Here is an 18,214-nt window from a genome sequence, read left to right on the forward strand (position 1 = left end):
CAAACTTCTGATTCTTTGCCACCATAAATTCGTTTTACCTGTTTTAGAACTTCACAGAAATAGAATCAGGCAGTATGTGCTCTTTCGGGTAAGGTTTCTTTCACTCAGCATCATGCCTTTGAGGTTTGTTCAGGTGATTTAGTCCTATTTATAGCTCAGTGCTATTTTACTGTAAGAACATATGGCGTTTTATTGTATATTCTCTTATTAATGCTTTGTTTCCATTTGGGGGCTACTATGAGTAAAGCTTCTATGAGCATTTTTGTACAAGTGTTTTTTATTAGCTTTTCCAATTTCTCTTTGGTTAATACCTACATGTAGAATTCCTGGGTATGACACAGGTGTAGGCTTAGTTCATGAGAAACTTTGAGACAGTTTCCCAACCAGTTTGTATTCACGCCAACAGTGTATAAGAGGGCTGTTTTCCCCACCTCCACACCAATATTTGCTGTTGTTAATCTTTTTAAATTTCAACCATTCTGGCGGATGTGTACTGGTATCTTTTTGTGGTTTTAATTTGCATTTCCCTGATGACTAATGATGTCGAGCACTCTTCATTTGCTTACAGGCCATTTACATATTTTGTTTTTTCAAGGGCGTATTAAAATATTCTGCCCATCTTACAGTTGGGTTGTTTGTCTCTTTGTTATTGAGTTGTAGGTTTATTTGTTCCAGTATGCTGGATACCAGTTATTTGTCAGATGTATATTTTGTGAATATTTTCTTCTAGTCTGTGGCTTATTCACTTTCATAACAGTATCTTTTTTTTTTTTATTTTTTATTTTTATTTTTTTTAAATTTTTTTTTTCAACGCTTTTTTTATTTATTTTTGGGACAGAGAGAGACAGAGCATGAACGGGGGAGGGGCAGAGAGAGAGGGAGACACAGAATCGGAAACAGGCTCCAGGCTCCGAGCCATCAGCCCAGAGCCTGACGCGGGGCTCAAACTCACGGACCGCAAGATCGTGACCTGGCTGAAGTCGGACGCTTAACCGACTGCGCCACCCAGGCGCCCCCATAACAGTATCTTTTGATAAGGACACATCTTTTAGTTTGACACACTTAACTTTTTATTTCAAAAATGTTATAGTTATTGCTTCCAGCATCCTGTCTAAGAAGCTTTTGTCTACTTCTCCTTCAGACTGCAATCTGGGTTCACTGGGGGTGGGATCTGCTTTAAGCTCACCTCATGGTTGTTGGCAGGAGTCAGTTCCTTGTAAGCTGTGGATCTGGTTCCTTGCTAGGTGTTGGTAAGAGGCTGCCCTCAGTTCTGTGACACGGGGGCCTCTCTATAGGCCGGTGTGTTTCATCAAAGCAAGAAGAGAGTCTGCGATGAGATGGAAGTCACTTGCCTTTTGTAACTGAATCATGGAAGCGACACCCCATCACCCTTGTTGTGTTCCATTGGTTAGAAATGAGTCGCTAAGTCCGGCCCACACTCAAGGGAGGGAATTACAGAGGCCTGAACACTAGAACACGACTTTGGGGGCCACCTCAGAAACTACCTAATATCTCATAAATCCTCTGTAGGCTCTCCCCAAAGACAAAGTAAAAGGGCAGGTGGATAACCAAGATGAGAAAGGGGTGTTTTCTAGACAGCACGAATCCGCTGTTTTCAGTTAGGATTTCAAAACCGGCAAGAGTGTGTAGGAGAGCTGAGGAATTCAAACCCTGCAAGACAAATGGCCAAAATTAACACAATGGACAATGCCAAGTGTTGGTGAGGCATGGAGTCACTGGAACTCTCATTCATTGTGAGTGAGGGGGTGCATTGGTACGAGAGCCTCAGAAATATGCTTGGCTGTGTCTGCGGAAGTGGAACCCAGGCCTTGCTTACCACCCACAATCTCCACTCAGGGCATTTACACGATGGAATGAGATGCACTGGGACAGTACACAAATGCTTCTTAGTACTGGGATGTTTTCTTACGCTATCTTCTAAATGCTTTATCGGTTTAGCTTAAAAATTTTTTTCTGATGTTTATTTTTGAGAGAGAGAGGGAGACAGAGCACGAGCAGGGGAGGGGCAGAGAGAGGGAGACACAGAGTCGGAAGCAGGCTCCAGGCTCTGAGCTGTCAGCACAGAGCCCGATGCGGGGCTCGAACCCACAAACCGCGAGATCATGATCTGAGCTGAAGTCAGATGCTTAACTCATGGAGCCACCCAGATGCCCCTAATTTAGTCCTATTTCTAATGACTTTTATGCCCCCACCCCTGCCATCCTGTTCCTTTCCTAGTTTTCCCCCAGTCACCTTGTGGTGGGTAAAGCTTGTCCTATAGTAAGTTTCTAAAGAAGGGTGCCTGGATCCAACAATCTCTGATTCTTAGACTCCATACACAAGGGACAGTCAGGATTGGTAAAACATCTTTGGTTCATACTTTCTTGCTTTGATTAGTATTTTAAATATTAGTTGTTTTCCATTATTTATTATTTTCTATAGGCACAGGATGAGAAATCCATTTGTTTTAGACTGTTTTCTTAAGATCTCCATATAACCGATTTCACATCGACATTGTCTTCAGGGCCGTGTAGAGGGCTGCCTTGTGAACTTCTTTGTTACTGATGGTCAGTATGGATGTCTCCTTTGTAACATGGGTTTTTGTGAGTTTTGAATTTGCGTGTACCTGGGAAAGTGTATAGTAAACGTAAGGTACTAAGCGAATATATGCAACAATAATAATGCCACTCTTTCCTATTTTTGTAGCAAGGGGTTTATATCTAAGAAGGTAGAGGTTTTTCTGTTTTAGGACTAGAATTTTCAGCCTAGAAATACTGAAAATAATTTATGAGGTTGGTAACCCAAAGTTTAGATGATTCAGTTTCTTGTATAAACTTGGGACTCCAATGTCCATTCCATCCTAATTACTGACTCTTAGGAAAACTTTTGAGTTGGGTAACAAAGCTGAATTAATGAGGCGTATATTTTTTCCTCATTAAATCTTTCCATATTTGATCCTTCCTTACTTAGCAAGTCCATATAGGACTATACGAGGAATAAGGAACCCATTATCTCAAAGTACAAGAAAGGTTTTAAAAAATCTCTCGGGAAAATGCAAGCACAAGATACTAGCATCTGATCTAAGTGGGTCAAAGTGAGATAATCCGTGAAATTCAATATCCTTCTCTATTTATGTAATATGATTATCGCAATATGGTTTCCAAACACACCTTACTCTGTTTTTATAAAAACAAAATTATGTAGTAAGAGAGAAGATGGTAAAAAATGAATATGTAATTTATAATATGCTGGAATTCTTAAACGTTTACTTGTGTAAAAAAGGTTGAATTCATACAGCGCCATGTTGGCAACTGATGAGTCAAGAAAGAATAAGGGATTTTTGTACCTTTCACATGAGGGCAAGGCTTTTCACAAAGACAGGAAGTCCCTGTTCACGGGGGCAAAAAATACTATAATCAAATCTTTGCCCTCCGTGGAAATTTAATTTCAAAATGAAAGTATTTTTTCTTATAAAAGAAATGCCTGCTTCTAAAATGTAAAAAATACAATTGCATATAAAATAGAAAGTGATGGGGGTCCTGGGTGGCTCAGCTGGTTAAGCGTCGGACTTTAGCTCAGGTCATGATCTTGTGCTTCCTGGTTCGAGCCCTGCATTGGGCTCTCTGCTGTCGGCCTGGAGCCCACTTCGAATCCTCTGTCCACTTCTCTTCCTGCCTCTTCCCTACTTGCATGTGCTCACTCGCTCTCTCTCTGTCTCAAAATAAACATTAAAAAAAAAAATAGAATGGTGAAAGCATTTTAACTACTTCCACGACTGTCCCTGTTAGTGATCTCATGCTACAGAGACATCATTAATATTGATAACTTAGCATTTCAGACATTATAATATATACTATATATTAAAATTTATAAATTGTATACTTTATAAATATACTTTTTTGCCTGAGTGTAATCTGTAATTTTATATTTTTTGATTCAATACCATATCTTGGATATGTTCCATATTAGTTCATATAGATCTACCTTATTTTATTTTATTTTATTTTATTTTATTTTATTTTATTTTTGTTATTTTATTTATTTATTTTTTTTGTTTATTTATTTTTGAGACAGAGAGAGACAGAGCATGAGTGGGGGAGGGTCAGAGAGAGAGGGAGACACAGAATTGGAAGCAGGGTCCAGGCTCTGAGCTGTCAGCACAGAGCCCGACGCGGGGCTCAAACCCACAGACCACGAGATCATGACCTGAGCCGAAGTTGGACCTTTAACCGACTGAACCACCCAGGCGCCCCAATTATTTTATTTTTTAAAGTTTATTCATTTATTCTGAGAGAGAGAGAGAGAGAGAGAGAGAGAGAGAGAATCCCAGCAGGCTCCACGTTGTCAGCACAGAGCCGGATGCAAGGTTTGATCTCATGAACAGCATAGTGAGATCATGATCTGAGCTGAAACTAAGAGTCGGACGCGTAACCTACTGAGCCACCCAGGCACCCCTGCCTTCTCCTTTTAAATGGATTTATCACAAATATATTGTATGAATGTGCCTTAACTGAGTTAATGAATTTTCCTGCTGATGGATAAATAGTCAAGTTGTCCCCAGTTTTTTAATATGATAAACTGCACTGTGGTAAACATTCTTATACGTACGCTTAGCTATTAGGAGAATTTATTATATTTTTTAGAAGTGAAATTTTGAGATGAAAAGGAATGGTCATTTTCAATTTTGATATATAATACTAGATTATACTTTTGGTTTTTTATAGACCTCAGGACTTTGCTTGGCTTGTTAGATGACCAATAATAGAATAATAGAAATTTAAGATATAGAGGCCACATTAAAATTAATATCTATTATTTTTGTTATGAAATAGATAAGAGGGTTGATGAGAGGATTCAAGATTTTGACCAGTGGTTGTACAACATGCAGGGGTAATGCAGTGGAAGGGATAACCTTACTTTTTTATAAAATGGCAATAAAAGTACTTACCTTATAGGGCTAATGTAATGATTCAAGGAGATAATGGTTCTAAATCTCCTAGACTAATACTGTTACAAAGTAGGTGTTCAGTAAAAAATTACTGGTATTTTTATAAAGAGAAGTTGTTCTCATAAAAGAGCCTTTTAGCTTTCATGATCACATTTTAAATAATTCCTGTTGGCTTCTGTTTCGTCAAGTATGAGACATTAGTAAATACTTAGTATCCTATTTAGTATGAACAGGAAAAAATTGTGGAGTCTTTAAAAATGAGTGATTGAATTTTATACTACAAGATATGGGATGTTGGGGCACCTGGGTGTCTCAGTCAGTTAAGCACCTGACTCTTGATCTCAGCTCAAGTCATGATCTCACGGTTTGTGAGTTTGAGCCCCGTGTCAGGCTCTGTGCCGACAGTGTGGAGCCTGCTTGGGGTTCTGTCTCTCACCCTCTCTGCCCCTTCCCTGTTTACTCACTCTCTCTGCCCCTTCCCTGTTTACTCATTCTCTGTCTCTCTCTCTCAAAATAAATAAACTTAAAAAAAAAGTTACGGGATGTTAGGGGTTACTAGTCAAGGCAACACCTTGGGGCCAGGAATATCCACCATATGCCCAGGGTCAGTGCCTGCAGGGTGAAAGGTAGCAATGTAAGCTCAGATGTCAGGAAGTGAAAGCAGGCCAAGAGTCAAAAAGCAAGATGATTCACAGGTAATAGGACACCCAAATGTTGGGAGTCATGAGAAGCTGGGAACCTGGCTCTATAACCACAGGAAGGCTCAAGCTCATAGCAGACTCAGGCCAATGCACAATCTGAAGTTTTAAAGTTCAAGGTAGCCAGCCAGGGGCCCAAGGGGACCAAGGCATACCTCCTTGCCAAGGAGACTTGGCTGATAGCTGTTTCTAGGTTCTTACAGACTTGTGTGGGTCGGAAGTCAACCACAGAAGACCTTGTGTAAGTTTTCTAGGACAAGTCCGTGAATCGGGCAGCAGAGAGTTAGATTACATATAGGAAGAAAGAGGCAATAAATAAATAGAAGCATTAGAAAAGCTACCCATGCTTGCATTCGCAAGCCACACATCTGCTATCATCCTTTGGGAAATGGAATGTTGCTATGTTCTTTCCTTTGTGTTTCTAAAACAATTAAATACGTAGAATTCTTACAGCTCTGCTAAGATTGAAGCACCTATGGCACTAAGCCCTCCATTATGTTCCGTCTGTGTGCTATCCTCACCTGTGTCTTCCTGGAAGAGGTCTGGGGTGATGTTGGAGGGAGACATTGCTATGTGCTAAGAAGTAGGTGGCGACAGGAGTAAGCCCACTATTTTAGAAGCCGCACTCCTATACTCAAACCATGCTGTACTGAGAACACTTTATTGGGAAGTGCAGTCCCATGAAGCAGGAGGCAGGCAAAGAAGGAAGGGGAGCAAATACCAAAGAGCAGGTTATGAAGCTGGCCACAGCTTGATTATAAGTGCTGTCGATTGCTTGTTCTCACATGATGTCTTCAGAGAGATGGTAGGAAGCTATTACATCTCTGTTCTGGGGAGTGTAAGGGAGAAGAATTATCCTCTGATTTCCATTTCCAACTGATCCCAGTTTGCTCTCTGGGGCGTTACCGCCCCACACTTCCAGGTTGCACCACCTGGTCCCTCCATCAACAGCTGGGGAGGCTCAATCCAAGGGAGCAACTGTGGCATCTGCAGGATAAACCCCTTTCCTCAGGACAAGCCATAGTGTGGGCAAGAGTCACTGGCATTTCCCACACCCCTGTCTGTAACACTCAGCCCCACAGGTTCCGCTGGATGGGTGCTCAGTGGGATCCGAAGCATCATTTAACTCAAAGCCCAAGGGCGAGAGGGAAGTCCAGGTAAGGCACTGGCTGGTCATGCCCACAAGTGATGCCCCAGCCACAAGAATGACACAGGCCACTGCTTCAGACCACCTTGACCAGAATGCAAAGCATGTGTCCAGATCTGGGGTGACTCATCAACTGAGTTCAGCAGTATTTCCATGTTTCTGGTCACACAATAACTAACACCATTGAGCACTTACTGCCCAAAGCACTTAATATATAATCGAATGTATGAGTCTCATTAATATACATTGTTTTATAATCTATTTTTTCCGTTTAATTTTCTGTAGTGAAGATTTCCTCATCTCATTCAATATTCTTCAAAGGCATTTTTTCGCTGGCAACAGCATATTTCATAATATGGCTATATAGCATTTTATTTCACTTTCCCATGTTATTGAACACATCAGTTGTTTGTAATTCTCTGCTTTCGTAAGTCATTCAATGTGTGCAAGCCAGATTTGTCTAGTCTATGTTGTTAAAACAAACAACTCTTAAATCTTGGTGGCTTAAAATACCAGAGGTTTATTTTTCACCCACGTCGGGGGTTAGCAAGGGATCTCTGCACATCGTAGTCACGTACACACCAAGTCTAACAGAGAAGCATCATCTCGAATGTCATTGGTTACTGTGCCAGAAGGAAAAGATAACTCTGGAGAGATTCATGTTGGCAATTAAATGCATCCTGAAAATGACACATGTCACTTCGGAACTCATAGGTCAAATCTGTTTGCAAGGCCCCACCCAATCACAGAGGGGCCAGAGGGGAAAAAGAACAAGATGAGGCAAGTACTACTCAGTGTGACACCATTAAGAATGTACTTGTGCCTAAATTTTTTGTGTGTTTTGCTACTCATTTTGCTACTTATAGTGTTTTGCTACAAATTGTTGTAAGAGACAGAGTAAACATTTTTATGTTATTGATGCAGGCTCTGGAATTTTATGTTTTGACCTGTTCTTTTATATTCTCCTCTGCACCGGGGCCTAGGAGCCTGCAAACTACATTTCCCAGGTTCCTTTGCCAGCTGGGTAGAAGCCATTTTTTTTTTGTTATTGTTGCTTCTGGCTCCATCAGCAGTCATGGAAGCCAACTGCAAGTGATTACAATCTCTAGCAGCAGCAAGTCCAGAAACAGCAATGGAATGTTGGCTTTCTGCTCAGGGTTGGTGGTGGTGCTTGTGGACTCTGGGTGGTACCCACCTTCTCCCTTTTGCTTCTTCAGATCATGAGTTAGCATTAGCTTCCTGCAATTCATTATTACCTCTAGGTACCATCATCTTCCCCCTTTGGTTCTTCCAACTGTGCTAACAATTTTCTAATCAACGCCTGTATTAGATTTCCCCTGCCTAAAATGCCTAATGGGATACCTACTGATATAGTATATGTGCCAAATTGTCCCTAGAGATTTTGTGCCAACTTATACCCAGTCCCAAAGGGATACCTCTTCCCTTTAACCTTCACCATAAAAAAATGTTTTATATTCTCATTTAGAAATCACCTTTGGATTGTATAGGCACTGAATATTTTGTTGTTTTAATTTGTATTTCCTTGTTTGCTGTCGAGACTGAATTTTGTAATTTGTTACTTTCTTTCACAAATTGATCACTCATAATCTTTACCTATTTTAGGGACATGTCTACTTTTCATTGATTTGCAAAAGACCTTTATATGTTAAGGACTTCCATCTTTTCTCTCTCATGTTTCAGATACAACCCCAATTTTTCATTTGCTTTTTAGTTCTGTTTATGGTGTTTTATAACATGGAGAAATTAATTTAAAAGATTGAATCAGTTCTACTAATTGTTTCCTGTGTGGTTGTTGCCACAGGACTGGGTTTTAAAGACCTACTTGAGGTTTTAAAATTTCCTTTCTACAATGTAGTTTTAACCTCTATTAATCTATTAGGGTTTAACAGATAATAAAATCAGAGGTGTGTGGCTTCTTAAGATGGTTTTATTATTTCTCCTTCTTCCTATCTCTTCTTATCCAGACAAAGAAAGGGCTGCACGAAGGGCAGAGGGGATGGTTCAGAGCCACTGCAGTGAAGTGAGATTCTCTCCACAGAGATTGTGGCGGCTCTGATCTCACTGGCCAATGAGTCCTGCCCACAATTCCAGTGTAAAGTGGTCTGTGAAACAGCTCTTCTGTGGATACAATTGTGACATGAGAAGTAATGGCCAGAAGCTCAGACCTCCAGTCCCAGCTGTCTGATCCTCCTCTTTTATCAGGACAACAACTTCCGTTATCTCTATACTCTGGTCGCCTGTCTTGAAGAGTGGTTTTTGATTAGTGTGCAGAGATTTCTCGGGGCACTACTTTATACCCCAAATCATGCTCAACATTTTTAGCTAATACCCTCTCTGTTGGTCTTACAGGTGGTTTAAGGAGATGAAATTATGTGTTGGGTAGATATGTATCAATAATTTACGACAATTTCTATTCAATATTTCACTGAAGGATGTAATTTTTCCCCTCTGTTGGTTCCTGTCTTTGCTTTTATGCTTAGAAAACATTTTTACATCTCAAGATCAGAAAACCATTGATCTTTCTTTTCTGTTTATTTGGAGATAGTAGAGTACTTTACCCTGAACAGTAAATAGTGGTTGAGCCCTAGAAATATTTTACAGCAAAGAGCAGTAGCTGGTATGCAAAAAATAAAAATAAAAAAAAATAACATATTTGCTTTTTCTTTCTTTTCTAAAGATTTTTTTTTTCATTATGAAAAGCATAATTTTCCAACAGTCTCACTTCATTTCTTTCCCAGGGACTGGTCTATGGGCTCAGGAAGAAAAAGGAGCATTGGAGATGATGCTCATGACTTCACACTTCTCTAGCAAATTCTGCCCCTTCCTCATAGCCTACAGCCCTATCCCTCTAGTCCAGGAGTGGGCATACTTTACCTGGAAAAGGCAAATAGTATATCTTTCAGGCTTTGCCAGTCTGTGGAAACAACTCCATTCTGCTGTTGTGGTGGGAAGCAGTCATTCACAATGTGTGAACTAATGAGCATGTTCTAGTTAAACCTCACAGAAACTGCAAAAGCTGTCAACGCCTAGCCTCCATGCTGTGGAAGAGGGTAACCGGGTAGGTGTGATTAACGAACCCTTCAATTTTTGCTACTTTGTGTTCGTCAGGAATGTCAACCAATTTGAATCTCACAAGTTTGTTTAGTTTGGATGTTGTTAATGCCATTAGATGAGACCGCTGTGACCGGTGTCATCTGGGCCTCCTTCCTCTTCCTTCTATAGAGTCGAGTTCACTGTCTTTCAGGTGCGTGGGTGGTTTCTGTGACCGTGAATTAACCACAGTACCATTTTGTCTTAGAGGAGATGTGGGGAGCAATCATGAGGCAGGTCAAAGGCCTCGCCTGAGAAGTGGCTGATTGCTTCAGCCCACACGAGTCTGTTCATTATCACGGGTGGAGGCTGTCAGACTTATACCACTAATAAATGTGTCTGTGCCTCCTGATGTCCCTGTTCTTTGGGAAGGTACCGGCGACATCCTGACAGGCTACAGGAGCCAGCCCCCTGCCCCTCTTTTAAGTACTGTACCTTAGTATTCTACACTCACTATGTCATTTTTCACAAAAGAAATTGCTTAATTTTGCCCTGTGTGTCCATCGTTCAAAGCTCCTTCTGTGTTATTGACCATCTTTACTCTTCACATTTTTAATACACATTTACTCGGGAAGAGGAATACATGTAAGAATGCCAAGTTAAAAAAATCTCATTTTAACAAACTGAGGGTTGATGGGGGGTGGGAGGGAGGGGCGGGTGGGTGATGGGTATTGAGGAGGGCACCTTTTGGGATGAGCACTGGGTGTTGTATGGAAACCAATTTGTCAATAAACTTCATAAAAAAAAATCTCATTTTAAAGCAACAGAGTTGGAGTCAGAATCAAATAAATTAAGCTTAAATCTTATCACCTATTTATGGGTTTGGATATAGGCTAGCAGTATCTGTTACAGATACCTTCCTTGCTTGGCTTTAATAAAATCTCCCTGCAAGACACATGTGCATACTGAAGGATAACCCAGTCACTTGAGGTTTTAACTAAAGCTCTAGAAATTGTATATTCATGCACATTTAAGTACTTGCAAATACTGGTAGATGTCAGGCCATACCTGTCTCACTCAACCCACCTCATCGGCAGAGACCACGTGATTAAGGGCTGATTGAGATTTTGTGTACTCTGAAGCGTATATATAACTTGGTGGGCTCTGTATTTAAAAAAAAAGACAAAATTAGCTATCAAAGCAAATATTTCTTTAAAAAAATTAAAAAAATATTTTAATGTTTTTTTAAATTTATTTTTGAGACAGAGAGAGACAGAGCATAAGCAGGGGAGGGGTAGAGAGAGAGGGAGGCACAGAATCCAAAGCAGGCTCCAGGTTCTGAGCTGTTAGCACAGAGCCCGACGCGGGGCTCGAACTCACGAACTGTGAGATCATGACCTGAGCTGAAGTCGGATGCTCAACCGACTGAGCCACCCAGGCGCCCCTAAAAATTTTTTAATGTTTGTTTTTGAGAGACAGAGAGACAGAGCATGAATGGGGGAGGGGAGGAGAAAGGGAGACACAGATTCCAAAGCAGGCTCCAGGCTCCGAGCTGTCTGCCAGCACAGAGCCGACTCGAACTCACAGACGGCGAAATCATGACCTGAGCTGAAGCTGGACGCTTAACCAATTGAGCCACCCAGGCGCCCCGCATATATTTCTTTAGGATGAAAAAATTTTATAACAAATAATATATTTTCTAAAAAGGTGACAAATAGCACAAACATCATAAAACCCAGAAAAATAACATAACACTTTAAAGAAATTAACTTTCTTTTTAATTTTTTTTTTAAATGTTCATTTATTTTTGAGAGAGAGACAGAATACAAGTGGGTTAGGGACAGAGAGAGGGAGACACAGGAGCAGAAGCAGGCTCCAGGCTCTGAGCTGTCAGCACAGAGCCCGACACGGGGCTCGAAGGCACGAGCTACGAAATCATGACCTGAGCCGAAGTCGGACACTCAACCGACTGAGCCACCCAGGCGCCCCAGAGTAATTAACTTTCTAACACATCTCTGTAATACCTTTCCCTTACATTTTGGCTGTTGCTCTTGAATTGCCTCCATCAGACTGCAATTTTGTAACACAATCATTTTTCATAAACGACAGAAAGAAGATTCAGTCTTTCCTCTGACATAGTCAAAATCTTCTTCATTATTGGTAGTTTAAAAAAGTTTCAGGTTCCTGACTTGTAAGTAATACTGTCAGGTAAATGTGTTAGAGTATAGTCAAATTTAGAAAAGCTTTTCTCAAATTTCTTAAATGAGTTCTCAGATTTCAGGGCAATGCAAGTGTTTTGTGCAGCGATTAATCTTTAATATTGCATGAACTGGCAGCACTCGTTGCTTCTCCCAGGGTCTCGGGAGAGTCTTGTGCAGGTGAGGGTCCCTGAAGCTTAAGCTTCCTTGGCTTCATGGTAAATTCATTCTTGCACCAGATCTTACAGGAAGGTTCAGTATTTCCTCATTTTTTTAGACCAGTCATGACCCGGAGAGGCTGGCTAGTTGCCAGAAGACTACCCTAAACCTCATCCTATTTTTTTGCCTGGATGAGTCTCTAGGTATTGCCTGTTCCTGGATCCCTCATCATTGTGCTTTGTTCAGTTGTGAGGTTAGAGGGCCCGCTGAACCTGATATAAGTTGCTAAGAATCCGTGTTCACTGTTTTGTGAACATTTTGCCCTGCCACTAATTTGAATGTAGCCTCAAGATCGCCTGTAGGGCCTGTCCCCCACCCCTGCCCAGGCTAATCCAGTTCCAGTGGCAGACTTAGCTGCAGATGGGCCACCCTCCCAGTGTGTCCTTCCTGATAGTGTCCATGATCACTGGATATGACCATGAGACAATGGTAGGGGGGATCATAGGTGGCTTCTTCATCCTTCAGGAGCAGGCTTGGGTTGGCCAGAAAAGACTACGTGGATGGGAATTACAGATGTCTTTCTGAATGACCAGGAAAATATCGGAGTAGCTGGAGAAAATATTCACGTGTTCTAAACATATACATGGCTTGAGTCCAAGTCCCATGCAAAAGATGGGCAGCGTAGAGAAAGTTGATGGGAGAAAGTGAAGAGAATGAAAGAATGGAGGAATAAATGGTAAACTAGAAAGTGACTAAAATAATGGAAGGCTACAAATGGAATGGGAAAATTTGAAGGAATGGGGATAAAATAAGGTATGTCTGCAGGGGCTTTGAGTCAGGAATGATATTTGAAGGCAGTAGCTGAGCCGAATGAATGAATACAAAGATTTAAAACTCATGCAACAGCATCTGGTGGCATACATTACCTACCATTTATTTTAAAACCAGCTATTTTCAAATTCTCAGAATGAGCAATGTAACACAATTATCAAGCACGAGAGAGAACTTTCTGGCTTCAGAGAACTTCAAAGCCTAGTTAGAAGCTCTGAGGATATAAATGAAAATACTGTTACTCAATGAAACCAATTACAAGTAAATTTTATTTTTCAAAAATAATTTGATGCATGTATAACCGTCATTATTTGCAAATAAAATATGTAGAAGAAGTTAGTAATTTGGTAATCCTTCTTTACTCTTCTGACACTTTTGGAAGATGGAAGTGCTATATTTCCTTATAATAGATCTTCCATTAAAGAGTTTAATTTCAAAGAACTAAATATTGTTTATTTTATTAGACACTGGAAATGAATCTCTGCTCCAGGGTCATTTAAACATTTATTATTAAACACAGATAAGATCAATGCTTTCTTCAGGGAGTATTAAAAGCAAAGTCTAGCTTGTGTCACCCTTTGCCTATGGGCAACTATTTTAATGCCACTTTTATATATGGAACAAACTTAGAAACAAATCAGTCTTCAAAACAATTCATAGAACTTCCACTTTATAAATTATTCATAGGTAGGACACTGCCCATAATAGTAGAGGCTTATCAGTCTCTCCTTTGTTCTATGAAATCAATGCTATTTCTTGTCTATGCATTTTACTAGGAGAATGGGAGAGATATTTTCAGTTCTCTGTAAACTAAAATATTTCTTGGGTGCTAATGACAGAGGAAATGGTCTCTGTTGTCTCTTAAATTTTGGCTGTTTTTATTCCGTGAGGGAAAGATTACCGAATAAAGAAATGCAATCCTTTCAGGAGTCAGAGGCTTCAGGATCTTCTGACCTATTATTCCCCCCCTCCCCCCCTTCCCCCCCCCCCCCCGGCTTTTTTTCCCAGTATTTTCCATGGGTGTGTACAGAGGCATCCCTGTGTGGAGTGCTGGGAAGTTGAGGCTTGTGACAAAGCAAACTTGAATAATAAAAGTGAGAAAATGAATAATGTTTAAAAATTTGACAAATAAAAGTGAGGCTGTATTAACATTAAGCCAGCTATTTAGCAAAAGAGAAAGGGCACTTATGGGTCAAACACCAAAGCCCTAAATTTGTTTCTTAAATCTTTATTTAAATTCTAGTTAGTTAACAGTCAGTGCAATATTGGTTTCAGGAGTAGAATTCAGTGATTCAACACTTACATACAACACCCAGTGCTCATTACAAGTACCCTCCTTATTACCCATCACCCATCCAGCCCATCCCCTGCCCAGCTCTCTCCATCAATTCTCAGTTTGTTCTCTATTGTTAAGAGTCTCTTATCCAAAGCCTAAGTTTTGGCGTAGAATGACGTGCTGAACCATACCAAAGCATCTCACAGCAAAAGGTAACATTGTCTCTTTCACCTGAACTGCACTTTCAAATTTCCTTTATTCCATAGAGTCAGTGTCTTTGGTCCCCTGTGATTTCAAGTAGTGAATATCCTCCATCTATCACTCTTTTTATGATCTTTTATGGACCAGAGATTTGGTGGGTTTTCCCCTTGATCTGTGACCTACTGAAGCAACTGCATTTCATCTTTATGCAGACTTCACTTTTGGAAGACTATTCATTAGAGGGTCCTCATCTATACTTTCATCATCTAGTACCTATTTTTACCTGGTATTGTCTTTATTTGGTGGTTTAAATGTAGATTAATTACTGCTATAAAGGTGACAGGTGATCTCAGTCAAGGTTGAGTCTGACTGCATTGGGGTAGCAAACTCCTTAAGCATTTCTATTTGCATGAGTTGATATCTACTGGGACATTGTTTGTTGTTAAAAGAAAATGAAGGAGCTTTGTGCATGGGCAAGGAGCGGGAACCAGCCAAGAGAGATGAGAACAGAGGGCTGGCATGGTGTCTATTTAAGGTGGTTACAGCTAACGTTGTTGAGTCAATGTATTGAATGGGTTGAATCCGATTATGTACAACATGAAAAATATTTCCTTTCTCCTGATCTCAGCCTGTAAACATGCTCTGTCCAGTGTGTCCTCACCACTTCTGGCTAGCATGTTGGCCAGATTCCACAGCTTTTTAGTCACTTTGACAAATCAGAGCAGTCTGATTTTCAGGTATAAAAAGTCTGACTCCATGTAAATAACAATTTCCATTTTATACTCAGGTCCGAACTCTCCCCTCCACCCCTCGTCAGCCTCCCTGCATAGGCCAACCTGGAAGCCAGCAGGGGAGTGGCTTTGGCTTGCTCTTTCGCTGCCTCCATCAAACCCCCTTCTTGCTCTGTATCCTCTCCTCCTCCTAGGCTGAGGTAGTTTCCTTCCGGGCTCATCAAACCCGCTCACGTTTTTTTATGGGACCCTTTCAAGTTGACTTGAGTCTAGCTACCTTCTGGCATGAACACTTGGTCCCCAGGGTAAAGTCATAACCCTTGCCCAAGAAATGGTGAGCTGCCCCTCTGCTGCCTTCTCTCTTGGCCCCGACAAGACAGGCAGCTCCTCTGTCCTCCTGGCTTCAGAATTCTCTAGGTAATAGGAAGCCCTACTTCTTGAGTTCACATATGCCCCTGAACTCCAAGGAACATACACTGGGTTCTTCTAAGAACTGCTCATAGTGGCCCATCCTGTGGCCATGAGGGTACTGGGGTCAAAGTCCTGCATCTCAGTATTCTATCTTGCTGGAGACAAAGACACTGGTCACCCTTCGGGCAAGCTCTGGCCACTCAAGCCCTCTCTCTTGGCTTGAGTCAGGGCACCCCAGCCCCTCTCTATCTGGCTGGCAGCTCTGTGTCTCAGTGACTCTAATCCCTCTTTATCATTTCTAGTCTCGTCTTTTGTAGGTGGGTAATAGGGTACAGGGAAAGTTCTGGCTTTGTTCTTTATTAGTAAGTCACCCATTTAACATCGAATTACTGTTATTTCTAGGAAGGACCAATAGTCAAGGATGACAAGGAAGCCAGAAGAAGGAACAGGATCATTATCTGTCCTGAGCTCAAGTGAGGTGCCCTGTGGGGACTCTCAGAAACCACTGGGATGACTTTGGGAGGTATGTTGGTTGTTGAGGGCTGCCATAACAAAATGCCATAGGCTGGGGGACTTACAACAGCAGAATTTTATTTCCTCACAGTTCTGGAGGCTAGAAGTCAAAGATCAAATTGTCAGCAGGTTTGGTTCCTTTTGAGGCTTCTCCCCTTGGCTTGCAGATGGCTGCCCACTTGCTGTGGGCATGGTCTTCTTGATATATGGATGTGCCCCAGGGGTCTCCTCCTCTTTTTATAAGGATCCATCAGGTTGGATCAGGGCCTCACCCTAATGGCGTCATTTTAACCTAATCACCTCTTTAAAGACCTTATCTCTAAGTACAGTCAGATTCTGCAGTACTGGGAGTTAGAATGTCAACATAGAATGTTGGGGGAGCCCTATTCAGCCCATACTAGGAAGAGAAGGCTGAGGCTGGGATTTTCTGGCCCCGTGGGTTGATGGGTGCAACCTTGAGGGTGCTGGCCTTCCCCAGCACACACTCACCCAATGAGCTTCCAGGTGGCAGTGCCTGGAGTCCTGCAGGCTGACCAGAGGGGATGACCAAGCTCATTACATTTAGGCTAATTCAGTGCATTGGAACTCCCAGTTTGGTGAGACTTGAGGACTTTGAAGGTTTGTACACCTATCCAATCTTCCAAAGGGCAAATCCAACCTTAAGAGTTACAGTTACTTTCTACAACATTTAATTAAGTTAACCTTTCTTCTTTAAAAAGTAACAAGGAATTCCCAAGACAACTAGTCCTAACCATCTAATATCAGATTAGAAACACGCTTACTTCTGTGTCTACCCTAGTGAAGTCAAGTAGAAAATTGAGCAATTATGTGTGTGTTTGCTTAAATTATAGAAACAATTATCTTAATAGGCCACATTGTTTTGTCTTTGTAGATCCAACAAGTGGCTTATTTATTTAGATGCATAGCAGTTAAAATTTTTTAAATTAAGTTTTTCATTGTAATTCCAGTACAGTTACATACAGCATTATATTAGTTTCAACGAGCCAGTTCTATATATTTCAGTGCTCATCATGTTAAGTGTACTCTTCAATACTCATCACCTATTTAAACCATCCTCCCACCAACTTCCCCTCTGGTGACCACCAGTGTGTTCTCTATAGTTGAGTCTATTTCTTGGTTTGTCACTCTTTTTTCCTTTGTTCATCTGTTTTGTTCCTTAAATTACACATATAAGTGAAATCATATGGTATTTGTCTTTCTCTGACTGGATTATTTCACTTAGCATTATACTCTCTAGCTCCATCCATCTTGTTGCAAATGGGAAGATTTCATTATTTTTTTATGGCTGAATAATATTCCTTTGTGTATATAGGCCACATTTTCTTTATCCATTCATCCATCAATGGACATTTGGGCTGTTTCCATACTTTGGCTATTGTTGATAGTGTTGCTATAAACATGGGGGTGCATATGTCCCTTTGTAACAGCACACCTGTATCCCTTGGATAGATACCTAGTAGTGCAATTGCTGGGTCATAGGGTATTTTTATTTTTCATTTTTTGAGGAACTTCCACACTGTTTTCCAGAGTGGCTGCACCAGTTTGCATGAGGTGCATACCCACCAACAGTGCATGAGGGTTCATTTTTCTCCACATCCTTGCCAACAACTGTAGTTTCTTGTGGTTTTGACTTTAGCCATTCTGATAGGTGTGAGGTGATATTAGATACATAATATTTTGATGACACTATTTAGATGCAGCAATATTGGCATAACTCTTTTGATGACAACATTTTGAGCACCCTTAAAAAAACCCTGTTAAACTTACAGCTTTAAAAATTATAACATTGGGGTGCCTGGGTGGTTCAGTCGGTTAATCATCCAACTTCGGCTCAGGTCATGATTTCACAGTTCGTTGGTTTGAGCCACCCATCAGGCTCTGTGCTGACAGTTCAGAGCCTGGAGCCTGGTTCAGATTCTGTGTCTCCCTCTCTCTCTGCCCCTCCCCTGCTCATGCTCTGTCTGTCTCAAAAATAAATAAAATAAACACTAAAAAAAATTTAAAAAAATAAAAAATTATAATATCATGT

This window comes from Lynx rufus, unplaced genomic scaffold, assembly GCF_022079265.1.
Source record: "Lynx rufus isolate CCGP_SWC_20201006 ecotype Redwood Valley unplaced genomic scaffold, mLynRuf1.p SCAF_8, whole genome shotgun sequence".
NCBI lineage: Eukaryota > Metazoa > Chordata > Mammalia > Carnivora > Felidae > Lynx > Lynx rufus.